The following is a 12,000-nucleotide window of genomic DNA, read 5'->3' as shown; positions in this document are numbered from 1 at the left end:
TTACATACCAGACGACAATCCTCACTGGCATTTTCAACACACTGTGACTTGGCTTCTGGGCACTTTCCCACAGAATGTCTCACTGAAATGAAAGAGGACTGTGCAGTGCATTTTACTGCTCATCCACAAGATTGAAAATATAGAAATAATTTATTGGATTTTTGAAGGTTCTTAAAATAAGTCAGAATTTTGAGAAAGTTGAGTTTTTGTTGTGCCACTAATAGCCCAGCTTTTGCAAATGGCGTTGACAATGTCCTGTTCAAGTGACTGTTATTTTAGTAATTTTAAAATATTCTGGTTTGATTTTACCATTTGTTTTAAGAATATTAAGAGGTTGCCATCACTGATGTAATTCTTATGTACCTAGGCTAAATATACGCTAGGCAGCAAGCATCCGAAAGAAAGCTAATTTTGGCTTCATGAAAGGCACGTGTAAATTTGAGGGTTTCGGGTATCAATGACATTTGCCTCAAAATCTTGACCATTATCCAGAATAAAAAACAAAGAATTGTGTTTTCTTTCATTGCATATCAACCTTGTTTTGTGGAGAAATTATGAAGGAAATCAAAAGTTTGATCCAAATTACGTGGCCAATTCTTAGTTAGACAGCCTCTTAACAAACATACTTGCAAGGACCTTCAGTGAAAATACTCACATGTCTTAGTAGTTTTACCATTATATTCTATTGTTTAAAGAATTTCTGTTTCTTCACTGTCAAGATTGTCAGAAATAAATGCTAAAATAATTAAAAATACATGCAAGAAAAACGTGTCAATAGTTTATGCTAACCAACAGTGTTGTGAGACTTAATTTTGTTTGGCTATTTTAGGTAAGAATATAATTTTCTTTATTGAAGCAAAATGGAACAAAATTAGAAAATAAAACTCCAAGGGAAATCCTAAAATAAAACAAAAACTCCAAGGGAAATAATGAACATGGACCAAAAAACTGAGTTCAACTAGACTGCTCTGAAGGTAGTGGTATTGAGTTAAAAATGGTGTGTCACTGCAAAAAAAAAAATCTTGTTAAACAGCAAACCAGCCATTAGTTTTGTCAGCAAAATCACAAGAATATTGCTTGTTTGGAGAATAAACAGTCTTTTTATTACACTGCTGATTTTTTGTTCATTTTAGAATGTTAAGCAAGCAAAAAGTTTCACTTCAACAGGAAAAATCCAATATTTCATGCCAGATTGGAGAATGATTTCACTTCAAGATTTGGCTGGAATTTGCTATAAATAATGGTAATTGAACTGAGTGGAGTGCAATTTGGTCTGAAATCATAGGATTGATTAGAAATCACAATTTAAGACCAAAATTGACCCTACAAAGGAGGCGTTACATTTATTCAACTGATCTTGGATATAAAGACAGGACAACACTTGCAATGTTCGGATAAGTTATGTGTTTGATGTTGTGATTTGTTTGTACTCTTTTGTATCGTACTAATGCCGATTTTCATGTCAGCAAGGAGGATTCTATTTTGAATTGGCAGTTCACCCTACCACAGTGACATGTTTGTTCCGTTGTATGTTTCTAGTGAGTTTTCAACTTAGCATTATAAATTTATTGTTTGATCTCTTCGTCATTAAGTCAACTTCGTACACTGCCACTCTGCAGTTGTAGTAACCGAAGGGTTCTTTATATAATTGAAGACACGAGTGAAGACACAGACATCCGTTTAACTCACTGTATTATACCATGTGCTTTCTGCTTACAGTAATCATGTGATACGTATCATGTATTGCATAATCATGCACTATCATATTACTACATTCCTCCCTTTTCAGTACATTCCTGTACAGATCGTGAATGTAAAAATAATCGACCAAGATCTCTTATTACTAAAATATAATCATAAATGATTCGTGCGATTACATAACAGTAACAGTTTATGTCCAATGTCCGATCGGTGTCCTAATTCTTAGCTATTCTCTCACGTGTTTCTCAAATTCTAATTGTCATTGTTCAAAATCTCTTAAGTGTCCTTCGAAGACTGATCTAGGCCTTCTGTTGGATCGCCTGAGTGGTTCCGGTGCGGCCTGGTTATGTTAGTGGTGGTAAGTATTGCATTGTTAGTGTTACATAAAGCTAATAAAAAAAATAAAAGAAAATAAAACAAGCATTCTAGTTTCTTTTCGGTCTCCTCACAACTTTTTCTTTGTAAACAAATTTAAATTATTTTATTGTGTCTTGTTTGTAATTTCTTTGTGTCTCAAAATGATAATATGGCGAGAAAGAGGTTGTTGTTCATTGTGGTAGATACAATAATAAAAAGTGTATTGGCCACGGTGTAGTCTGATGCATAGATCTCCCTGTTTCCCCGATGCAGATTTCGCACTCGTAGGGAATCCTGTAAATAAACCAAGCCATCTTGTTTAGCCAGATCGACGGTGTCCTTAGGTCACATTAAGTGTGACCTAAGTGTTCTTCTGCACAATAATTTTCCACCAATAATTAACAATAATTCTCCACCATAAGTTTTCGAAAATTTAAGGTGGCTCTGAACTCTTTAGAATAACTTTTTGCAATCTTGCCAAAAACTTTTTATCTGCAGTTCTGTATTAAAAATGGGATCATTGAGCTTGTTTTAGAGTCATAAGGAAATGAGGTGTATTTTAACAACTTATCTGTTGTTTACGGTAAAGTATGTGTCAAAAAAATTACTTTAACTTGTTAAAAAATGTTAAGGCATATGTTTTATGCCATAACTGTTGTATTAACTGATAAAGAATGGATCTATTGGTTTGTCATGGTATGAGTGCTGTCATTATTTTATTTATACATTAATGCAAATAGGATGTCTTGTGTTTGAAATGTTTTTAAAATGTGCAAATTTGATGATAATTTATGTGACAATGAACACAGTAATATAAATTTAATTGATTATTACTCAATTTAATTATAGCAACTGACTTTTGCATTTACCATTAATAGTGGTCATAAATTAAGACACATTCTTTCTGGGCTTAGGTTGTCAGCACTTTATTATAATAACCTGGATTCCTCTTGCCTACCAGTTTAAAGATCAGAATAGTGAAGTAACAATTTTTTCCTTTTAATTATCTTGGCCAAATGGGAAGGGTAATCATTACGAGTTGTAGAACACATATGCAGTTTCAGAAAAAATCCCTACCCACCTCTTGGAAGGTCATTGAATTTTCTAGGCAGACGGTGGTCTTAAAAGAGAATCACAGTCTTTGTTCTGTGAGACATGTTTTGACAGATTTCTGTCATTATCACTTTGTAACTAAAAACTAGATCCAGACAACTGTCATGTGCAGAAATATATCTTAACAAATAAATACTATTGAACTGCTAATTTAAGACCATTTGATTATTGGATGAGTTTTCTTTAGTCCTTAGTATGATAACCTGAACTGAGCAAAATGCAACAATGGTTATTAAGGACTGACGAGATCAATATTCTTGAATGTTATTAGCTACCATCAGCAATGATTTGGGAACAAAGATTACAGAATAGTGCATGCGAGTAATGTACAGCAGATGTCATTACCTGTACTCAGAATAAGTTTTTTGTATCATGTATCTCATAGTTGTTGTCTTTTCCTTGTCCAAAAGATTTTTTTTTAAAAAACTTGAATATGCAGGTTTTTCAAGCCATCCAGATCAATCTGTCATCATAATTTATTTATATGTACAAAATTTCCACCACTAATAATTACTCTCAAACTTGAACAGATAGGACAATTACTTGTAGAATTACAGACTGAACTTGACTTCGATAAGTCCTTTTCATACAACTGTTCATTGTTACAAGAACACTGGAGCAAGTTCAAGTTTGCTTGGGAGCATGGCAGCTGCAAGGGAGCACATGAAAAACTCTCACTACACAGAACTGATGTCTTCATCAACAGTGATTCACTTTTCATTATTATTTTTCAACACCTTGCTCTCCTTTCTTACTGGACTTACCGCAGGTGAGGATTTCTTCCATGTTAGTAACTTTATCAGGTTTACCATTTGTACTATGAAAGAAGACAAACCCATCAATAATTTTACCCTTACAATAACTAACAGTTAACTAATATCTACATCAAAGAACTAATTTATATCAAGAAACCAATCTATTAAAATAACTTCTTATAATGTTCAGTATCTACCTTAGGCACTTGGCTTGACTGACATCAAAGCCATTTAGATGATTCTTTTATTGCTGGCAATTTAAAAAGGAATATAGTGGATATATGTGTTTTTTTTTATTTTATTAAAAAGATTAAATGGTTGCATTTTTCTAATACATTTAACTCTCTTCTAACTTGCACTTCTCGTAAGCAACCACCTCCTGTTAGCAACCACTTCGTAAAGAACTGTTTTTTTTCTCAGTTAAATACTGTTTCAAGAGCTCTCTCGTAAGCTTCCACCACTCATATTTCTTAAGGGACCGCGACTGCTTATTAGGCCATAAATTACACATATTCTTTTGTTTTCTGTTTCCGTTAAGTGACCACTGAGTAAGCACTGGATACTATTCAAGTCTGTCATGCTAGCACCAAACACTGGAAGTGGATAATTGATCTCAGGGAGTACAAGAGCTTTAAACAGATTTTCTATTTCTATTTGTGTATTGAGTATAACCCTCTTTTATAGTTTATGTAATAATATACAAGCAGTTATTAGCCTCGCACAACTTTTGTTGTACATGGGATGTAAATTTTCAATCACTGTAGCTCCTAATTTATCATGTTGTTCCATATCATGTATTGCAGGGTATGCTATGGTAGTCCCTAATTCCTCTTGTTGCAGACACAGTGATCTAACATTGAGATGGTCAGACTTTAGAATTTTATCCACAGACTCAAACAATTAAAAGCACTTGATGCAGCATAATAAACAGCAACAAAGGGAATTGCTGCTCAGAAGCTGTTATTTAAATGGTTGCACTTAAGGATTTTATCAACAACCTCTAAAGTTAGAATCACTTGATACTATCCAATAAACAGTGCAACAGGAACTTATTGCTCAGTAGCTGTGATTTTAATGGGCCCACTTTACAATTTCCACAGATTCTAGAACCACCCTGTACAGATTGGCAACTAATAGCATGGGAAAATACTGCTTGCTCGCTTTTGTTTGGATAGTCACACTTTAGAATTTCATCCTCAGGCCCTGCAAAAATTAAGACCATTTCGTACAACAAAGCAGCCTGCAGTGCAGTAAGGGACTACTGAATTGTCACACTATATACAAATTCTGTGCATAACTATGCATGGTTGCTTTATGTTGGGAATGAACAACAGATGCATTTATTGTTGGGCAGGTACATTTTTCAGGTCACATTCCCCAAGTCAATGTTGTACTGCCATGTAAGCAAAAGTGTAAGCATCCCCTAATCCCAAAATATTAGCTTTTTAGTATGGGGTTAGGGCTAGGAAACTCTGTTTAGCTTGGTTGTACACAATTATCACAGCGAGCTGTATTTGTGACCTGTGACATCTAAAAGAAACTTTTTATATTTGTTATATTGAATAAAAACTTTAGTTGGCTTATCACAATCTGATTTGACAAAGAGTAGATAACTGTATCCAGCGAATAAGTCGCTAATCCAGTGGATACAATTTATTGGTTAGAGTAAATTTTATCTGCTGGATAGGGATTTATCCACTGGATAGATTATCCGCTCTTTGAACAACCGGATCCAGAAGTTACAAGTAAAAGGTAGACGTAAGATTTGAATGTTGACTTACTCATTTGGAAGCGTAAAGAACGGTGAAACCTTTCCTTGTGGGTGCCTAGTTTCCTCCAAGGATGAAAGGAAGAGGAAATCTGGAAAAGAATAATTTGGCAGGACTATTGTGTCGTTTTTGGCGGGAAGGTTTGGTTATGTTAATGAAGATCCGTAGCGGTTCGATGTCGTATTTATGTGGCTTAGTTATTGTTGATTTTTTCTAACCGCCTGGTGGTAAATGGACATCATTAAGTCCGGATACCCGCAAGTCACTGGCACCTTTCAAAGAAACGAAACGTGTCTTCCATCCTTCCATCGTTGAAAGGAGCTTTTAAGCGCTATTGCTTCGGCGATGGCTGGTGGATCGATCCAGGCGGAAAGTTTATCAGCAACTCTTCAATATTCCTGTCCACGGTAATCTTTAGTTTCGCCGGTATTGCCGTGAGTTGTGGCCCATTTGCCAACAAACCTCGTGATCGAATTGGGGAAATGAAGAGTTGGTTTTAGACTTAGAAAATTTTTCTTTCCCAACGGGACTGTGTGTTCCCCGTCAAAAATGTCCGCCATTACCCACAATGCAAAGGGAACCTTCATTCTTGTACCACAGTCAAACCACAACGCACGCTCGTCCCATCTGATAAACAAAATCTCGCCTAAGCCTTTCGCTCGACCTCGATTTCAATGAAAATTGACTTTTATGTTTTCCACATGTAAATATTAAGGACTGCAACCTATGTAATCAAGAAAAAGAAAAAAAAAAGCTTTCAACGAGCACTCCACAATCGAACGAGGAAATCTAAGAGAGAGAGAGAGAGAGCCAGGCTACTATCCAAAACGAATCTGAGAAACTTGTTTACTCTGTGAACCTTACGCAATCTCTTAGATATCGATCTCCGTAAAATTGAATGCACGTCAACCGTGCACGTTCGGTCAGACCCAACTTTATAATAAAACGTTCCTCAGTCAATCTCACACCCAATAGTAGTATAGTAAAATGAACAGGGAGAAAAAACTTTTAATGGTGGATTTCTTGGCTCACTTATAAATGAAGAATTAAAAAATCTGACCGACCCTCCATGCCAAAACCGTGCAAAAAGCCATCTCGGACCATGGCATTGAAAGATTGGAGTACCCTTGCCTTGAACCAGACAGGGGGGACACCAGGTTCCCCCCCCCCGGTCTACGAGTGTCACAGGACACCCACGCTCCATGCCAAAACCGTGCAAAAAGCCATCTCGGACCATGGCATTGAAAGATTGGAGTACCCTTGCCTTGAACCAGACAGGGGGGACACCAGGTTCCCCCCCCCCGGTCTACGAGTGTCACAGGACACCCACGCTCCATGCCAAAACCGTGCAAAAAGCGGAGCACCGTGGACTTGAACAAGACAGGGAAGACACCAGAATTCCCCCCCCCCGGTGACCAAGTGTCACAGGACACCCACCCTGCATGCCAATACCTTGCTAAAAAGCCATTCCGGACCATGGCAAAGAAAGATTGGAGCACCGTGGACTTGAACAAGACAGGGAAGACACCAGAATTCCCCCCCCCCCGGTGACCAAGTGTCACAGGACACCCACCCTGCATGCCAATACCTTGCTAAAAAGCCATTCCGGACCATGGCAAAGAAAGATTGGAGCACCGTGGACTTGAACAAGACAGGGAAGACACCAGAATTCCCCCCCCCCGGTGACCAAGTGTCACAGGACACCCACCCTGCATGCCAATACCTTGCTAAAAAGCCATTCCGGACCATGGCAAAGAAAGATTGGAGCACCGTGGACTTGAACAAGACAGGGAAGACACCAGAATTCCCCCCCCCCGGTGACCAAGTGTCACAGGACACCCACCCTGCATGCCAATACCTTGCTAAAAAGCCATTCCGGACCATGGCAAAGAAAGATTGGAGCACCGTGGACTTGAACAAGACAGGGAAGACACCAGAATTCCCCCCCCCCGGTGACCAAGTGTCACAGGACACCCACCCTGCATGCCAATACCTTGCTAAAAAGCCATTCCGGACCATGGCAAAGAAAGATTGGAGCACCGTGGACTTGAACAAGACAGGGAAGACACCAGAATTCCCCCCCCCCGGTGACCAAGTGTCACAGGACACCCACCCTGCATGCCAATACCTTGCTAAAAAGCCATTCCGGACCATGGCAAAGAAAGATTGGAGCACCGTGGACTTGAACAAGACAGGGAAGACACCAGAATTCCCCCCCCCCGGTGACCAAGTGTCACAGGACACCCACCCTGCATGCCAATACCTTGCTAAAAAGCCATTCCGGACCATGGCAAAGAAAGATTGGAGCACCGTGGACTTGAACAAGACAGGGAAGACACCAGAATTCCCCCCCCCCGGTGACCAAGTGTCACAGGACACCCACCCTGCATGCCAATACCTTGCTAAAAAGCCATTCCGGACCATGGCAAAGAAAGATTGGAGCACCGTGGACTTGAACAAGACAGGGAAGACACCAGAATTCCCCCCCCCCGGTGACCAAGTGTCACAGGACACCCACCCTGCATGCCAATACCTTGCTAAAAAGCCATTCCGGACCATGGCAAAGAAAGATTGGAGCACCGTGGACTTGAACAAGACAGGGAAGACACCAGAATTCCCCCCCCCCGGTGACCAAGTGTCACAGGACACCCACCCTGCATGCCAATACCTTGCTAAAAAGCCATTCCGGACCATGGCAAAGAAAGATTGGAGCACCGTGGACTTGAACAAGACAGGGAAGACACCAGAATTCCCCCCCCCCGGTGACCAAGTGTCACAGGACACCCACCCTGCATGCCAATACCTTGCTAAAAAGCCATTCCGGACCATGGCAAAGAAAGATTGGAGCACCGTGGACTTGAACAAGACAGGGAAGACACCAGAATTCCCCCCCCCCGGTGACCAAGTGTCACAGGACACCCACCCTGCATGCCAATACCTTGCTAAAAAGCCATTCCGGACCATGGCAAAGAAAGATTGGAGCACCGTGGACTTGAACAAGACAGGGAAGACACCAGAATTCCCCCCCCCCGGTGACCAAGTGTCACAGGACACCCACCCTGCATGCCAATACCTTGCTAAAAAGCCATTCCGGACCATGGCAAAGAAAGATTGGAGCACCGTGGACTTGAACAAGACAGGGAAGACACCAGAATTCCCCCCCCCCGGTGACCAAGTGTCACAGGACACCCACCCTGCATGCCAATACCTTGCTAAAAAGCCATTCCGGACCATGGCAAAGAAAGATTGGAGCACCGTGGACTTGAACAAGACAGGGAAGACACCAGAATTCCCCCCCCCCGGTGACCAAGTGTCACAGGACACCCACCCTGCATGCCAATACCTTGCTAAAAAGCCATTCCGGACCATGGCAAAGAAAGATTGGAGCACCGTGGACTTGAACAAGACAGGGAAGACACCAGAATTCCCCCCCCCCCGGTGACCAAGTGTCACAGGACACCCACCCTGCATGCCAATACCTTGCTAAAAAGCCATTCCGGACCATGGCAAAGAAAGATTGGAGCACCGTGGACTTGAACAAGACAGGGAAGACACCAGAATTCCCCCCCCCCGGTGACCAAGTGTCACAGGACACCCACCCTGCATGCCAATACCTTGCTAAAAAGCCATTCCGGACCATGGCAAAGAAAGATTGGAGCACCGTGGACTTGAACAAGACAGGGAAGACACCAGAATTCCCCCCCCCCGGTGACCAAGTGTCACAGGACACCCACCCTGCATGCCAATACCTTGCTAAAAAGCCATTCCGGACCATGGCAAAGAAAGATTGGAGCACCGTGGACTTGAACAAGACAGGGAAGACACCAGAATTCCCCCCCCCCGGTGACCAAGTGTCACAGGACACCCACCCTGCATGCCAATACCTTGCTAAAAAGCCATTCCGGACCATGGCAAAGAAAGATTGGAGCACCGTGGACTTGAACAAGACAGGGAAGACACCAGAATTCCCCCCCCCCCGGTGACCAAGTGTCACAGGACACCCACCCTGCATGCCAATACCTTGCTAAAAAGCCATTCCGGACCATGGCAAAGAAAGATTGGAGCACCGTGGACTTGAACAAGACAGGGAAGACACCAGAATTCCCCCCCCCCGGTGACCAAGTGTCACAGGACACCCACCCTGCATGCCAATACCTTGCTAAAAAGCCATTCCGGACCATGGCAAAGAAAGATTGGAGCACCGTGGACTTGAACAAGACAGGGAAGACACCAGAATTCCCCCCCCCCGGTGACCAAGTGTCACAGGACACCCACCCTGCATGCCAATACCTTGCTAAAAAGCCATTCCGGACCATGGCAAAGAAAGATTGGAGCACCGTGGACTTGAACAAGACAGGGAAGACACCAGAATTCCCCCCCCCCGGTGACCAAGTGTCACAGGACACCCACCCTGCATGCCAATACCTTGCTAAAAAGCCATTCCGGACCATGGCAAAGAAAGATTGGAGCACCGTGGACTTGAACAAGACAGGGAAGACACCAGAATTCCCCCCCCCCGGTGACCAAGTGTCACAGGACACCCACCCTGCATGCCAATACCTTGCTAAAAAGCCATTCCGGACCATGGCAAAGAAAGATTGGAGCACCGTGGACTTGAACAAGACAGGGAAGACACCAGAATTCCCCCCCCCCGGTGACCAAGTGTCACAGGACACCCACCCTGCATGCCAATACCTTGCTAAAAAGCCATTCCGGACCATGGCAAAGAAAGATTGGAGCACCGTGGACTTGAACAAGACAGGGAAGACACCAGAATTCCCCCCCCCCGGTGACCAAGTGTCACAGGACACCCACCCTGCATGCCAATACCTTGCTAAAAAGCCATTCCGGACCATGGCAAAGAAAGATTGGAGCACCGTGGACTTGAACAAGACAGGGAAGACACCAGAATTCCCCCCCCCCGGTGACCAAGTGTCACAGGACACCCACCCTGCATGCCAATACCTTGCTAAAAAGCCATTCCGGACCATGGCAAAGAAAGATTGGAGCACCGTGGACTTGAACAAGACAGGGAAGACACCAGAATTCCCCCCCCCCGGTGACCAAGTGTCACAGGACACCCACCCTGCATGCCAATACCTTGCTAAAAAGCCATTCCGGACCATGGCAAAGAAAGATTGGAGCACCGTGGACTTGAACAAGACAGGGAAGACACCAGAATTCCCCCCCCCCGGTGACCAAGTGTCACAGGACACCCACCCTGCATGCCAATACCTTGCTAAAAAGCCATTCCGGACCATGGCAAAGAAAGATTGGAGCACCGTGGACTTGAACAAGACAGGGAAGACACCAGAATTCCCCCCCCCCGGTGACCAAGTGTCACAGGACACCCACCCTGCATGCCAATACCTTGCTAAAAAGCCATTCCGGACCATGGCAAAGAAAGATTGGAGCACCGTGGACTTGAACAAGACAGGGAAGACACCAGAATTCCCCCCCCCCGGTGACCAAGTGTCACAGGACACCCACCCTGCATGCCAATACCTTGCTAAAAAGCCATTCCGGACCATGGCAAAGAAAGATTGGAGCACCGTGGACTTGAACAAGACAGGGAAGACACCAGAATTCCCCCCCCCCGGTGACCAAGTGTCACAGGACACCCACCCTGCATGCCAATACCTTGCTAAAAAGCCATTCCGGACCATGGCAAAGAAAGATTGGAGCACCGTGGACTTGAACAAGACAGGGAAGACACCAGAATTCCCCCCCCCCGGTGACCAAGTGTCACAGGACACCCACCCTGCATGCCAATACCTTGCTAAAAAGCCATTCCGGACCATGGCAAAGAAAGATTGGAGCACCGTGGACTTGAACAAGACAGGGAAGACACCAGAATTCCCCCCCCCCGGTGACCAAGTGTCACAGGACACCCACCCTGCATGCCAATACCTTGCTAAAAAGCCATTCCGGACCATGGCAAAGAAAGATTGGAGCACCGTGGACTTGAACAAGACAGGGAAGACACCAGAATTCCCCCCCCCCGGTGACCAAGTGTCACAGGACACCCACCCTGCATGCCAATACCTTGCTAAAAAGCCATTCCGGACCATGGCAAAGAAAGATTGGAGCACCGTGGACTTGAACAAGACAGGGAAGACACCAGAATTCCCCCCCCCCGGTGACCAAGTGTCACAGGACACCCACCCTGCATGCCAATACCTTGCTAAAAAGCCATTCCGGACCATGGCAAAGAAAGATTGGAGCACCGTGGACTTGAACAAGACAGGGAAGACACCAGAATTCCCCCCCCCCGGTGACCAAGTGTCACAGGACACCCACCCTGC

At 43.6% G+C, this 12,000-nt stretch overlaps 1 long non-coding RNA gene across 1 annotated transcript; it reads right to left on the bottom strand.

The window, feature by feature from the left end:
- Positions 1-2,053: 2,053 nt before the first annotated feature.
- LOC146449126 (uncharacterized) lies at positions 2,054-6,328 on the bottom strand. Its single transcript, XR_014860743.1, has 4 exons — positions 5,914-6,328; positions 5,708-5,786; positions 3,936-3,988; positions 2,054-3,820 (listed from the first exon to the last, which is right to left on the bottom strand). It is a non-coding gene; the product is annotated as an uncharacterized LOC146449126 (long non-coding RNA).
- Between the last annotated feature and the right edge of the window lie 5,672 nt (positions 6,329-12,000).

Source organism: Pavona decussata, unplaced genomic scaffold, assembly GCF_977016875.1.
Source record: "Pavona decussata unplaced genomic scaffold, jaPavDecu1.1 SCAFFOLD_638, whole genome shotgun sequence".
Lineage (NCBI taxonomy): Eukaryota > Metazoa > Cnidaria > Anthozoa > Scleractinia > Agariciidae > Pavona > Pavona decussata.
The sequence above is the reverse complement of the archived record's forward strand: the minus strand, read 5'-3'. Positions and strand labels throughout refer to the sequence as shown.